Raw genomic sequence first — 2,560 nt, 5'->3', positions numbered from 1 at the left:
CCTCTCCCTCTGCTCCTCCCCCCACTCATGTTCTCTCTCTCTCTCTCAAATAAATAAAATCTTTACACTAAGTGAAATAAGCCAGAAACAAAAGGACAGATATATGATTCCACATATATAAGGGACCTAGAGTAGTCAAATTCATGGAGACAGAGAACAGAACAGTGGTTTTCAAAGGCTGAGGAGAAGAGAAAATGGGGAGTTATTGTTTGATGGGTACTGGGTTTCAGTTTAGGATGATGGAAAAGTTGTGGAGGTAGATGGTGGTGATGGTTGCACGACAAGGTAAATGCACTTAATGCCACTGAACTGTACACTTAAAATGGCTAAATGTAAGTTTTATGATACGTATATTTTACCACAATAAAACAAAAAAATAATTTTGACTTCAGTATGTGGCCATAATACTGAGAAACTGGATTTACTCTCTCCACTTAAAATTGAGAAACAAGTGCTCACTTCAGTAGCACATATACTAAAATTGGAACAATGCGGAGAAGATTAGCATGGCCCCGGTGCAAGGATGACCGGCAAATTTGTTAAGTGTTCCATTAAAAAAAAGGGTTGAGAAAAAAGACAAAATATGAAGTAATGGTTTTCAGACATTGGACACATGAAACCTAGGACAGTAATCCCTCAGAGAAAAGAAATAAATGAAGTGAGCCCTATGATAGCCCTAGTTTAGTGCCTAGAGAGTTTCCAGGCTATATAGTATAGGGAGGAAAATCCCAAACAGAGCCTGGTAATCTCCCTGAGTTGAGTAGCCAGAGTTGTGAGTTTGGAGGAAGCAAGGCAGACAGAATTCACAGGGCAGAGTGCCAGAGAGGAGAGAGCTGCACAGAGATAGAGCAAGGGCTCCAGAAAACTATGGTTCCTTTTCAGTCCTCAGCTAAGTAGCAACTGGATATATGAATGAGGAACCTACCCAAGTAAGGGAAAAGACCCACTGGAAAGGAGCCCACAGTCTTCAGACTTCACACAGGGCCAGGAATAATTTATGTTCCTAGTACCCAGAGTGGAAAAACCTTGTGCTATACTGGTTGTCAAGAAGAATGCTCAGAAGGGTATTGTTTTGGTATGGCCAAACTCATAATCCTAATCTAATCATGAAAATAAACCAGATAAAATCCAATAGAGGGGCATCCTATTATAACCTAACCAGTGCCTCTGAAAACTTCAAAGGTCATCAAAAACAAGGAAATTCTGAGAAACTACCACAGCCAAGAGGAACCTAAGGAGACATGACAAATAAATGTAATTTGGTATACTAGAAGAATCCTGGGTAGAATAAAGTATATTAGGGAAAGATTAAATCTGAATAAACTATGGACTTTAGCTGATAATAATGTATCAATATTGGTTCATTAATTTTAACAAATATACCACACTACTGTAGGATGTTTATAATAGGGGAAACTGGATGTCTGGTGGAGGTGAGTGGGATGGCTAAAATGGGAATTCTCTGAACTATTATAATAGCCTTCTACAGTTGTCATAACAAATATCACAGATTGGGCAGCTTAAACCACAGAAACTTATTTTCTCACAGTTCTGGACGTGGAAAGTCCAAGATCAGGGTGACTTCAGGGTTGGTTTCTAGTGAGATCTCTCTTCCTGGCTTGTAGACAGCTGCTTCCTCACTGTGTCCTCACTTGGCCTTTCTTCTGTGCATGTGTGTAGAAAGAGATTGATCTCTGGTGTCTCTTCCTCTTCTTAGAAGGACACAGCCAGGGCCTCACCCTTATGATGTTACTGAACCTTAATTACCTTCCTAAATGCCCTATTTCCAAATATAGTCACATTGGGGGTTAGAGCTTCAACATATGAATTTTGAAGGGACACAATTCAGGCCGTAACAGAGAAGAGATGGGAGGACAAAACATTTTGAAGAAATAATGGCTGAAAAATTTCCAACTTTAATAAAAATCCTAAGCCCTCAGATCTAAGAATCTCAACAAACCCAAGCATAAGCAACAAGAAGAGAACTACACCAAAGCACACATCAGAATCAAATTGTTCAAAACCAGTGAAAGGAGGAAAATCTTACAATCTGCCAGAAGAACAAAGATAAGAATGACAACAGACCAGTAAAGTTCTTGTCTGAAAAAAATGCAAACCAGAAGACAATGAAACAATGTCTTTAAAGGTACTGACAGAAAAAACCAAACCAAGCCAAACAACAACTGTCATCCTTGAATTTTATACCCAGTGAAAACATCTTTCAAAGTGAAAGATTTCTTCAGATATACAAAAGCTGAGAAGATTTGCACCAGTGGATCTACACTATAAGAAATGCTAAAGGACATTCAGGAAGAAGGAAAATTATACCACATGGAAATCTGGATTGCACAGAGGAAACAAGAGCACCAGTAATGGTAACTCTGTGGGTGGATAGAAAAGACCTTCTTTGGTTGTTATTACTTTTAAATCTCTTTAAAACATAATTGATTATTTAATTATACATTGTGGGGTTCTGGTAAATAATAAAAGTGAGTTCAGAGTGATGCTATGGGAATGACCCGAAGCTATGAAATAGAGAGAGCTGTAGGAGTTTTAACTC

At 38.6% G+C, this 2,560-nt stretch overlaps 1 non-coding gene across 1 annotated transcript; it reads left to right on the top strand.

Moving 5' to 3' along the window:
• Positions 1 to 451: 451 nt before the first annotated feature.
• Positions 452 to 558, top strand: LOC116638006. The gene has a single exon (XR_004300585.1). It is a non-coding gene; the product is annotated as a U6 spliceosomal RNA (small nuclear RNA).
• Positions 559 to 2,560: the final 2,002 nt, after the last annotated feature.

The sequence above is a fragment of the Phoca vitulina genome, unplaced genomic scaffold (assembly GCF_004348235.1).
Source record: "Phoca vitulina isolate PV1807 unplaced genomic scaffold, GSC_HSeal_1.0 scaffold1, whole genome shotgun sequence".
In the NCBI taxonomy this organism is placed as follows: domain Eukaryota; kingdom Metazoa; phylum Chordata; class Mammalia; order Carnivora; family Phocidae; genus Phoca; species Phoca vitulina.
The sequence above is the reverse complement of the archived record's forward strand: the minus strand, read 5'-3'. Positions and strand labels throughout refer to the sequence as shown.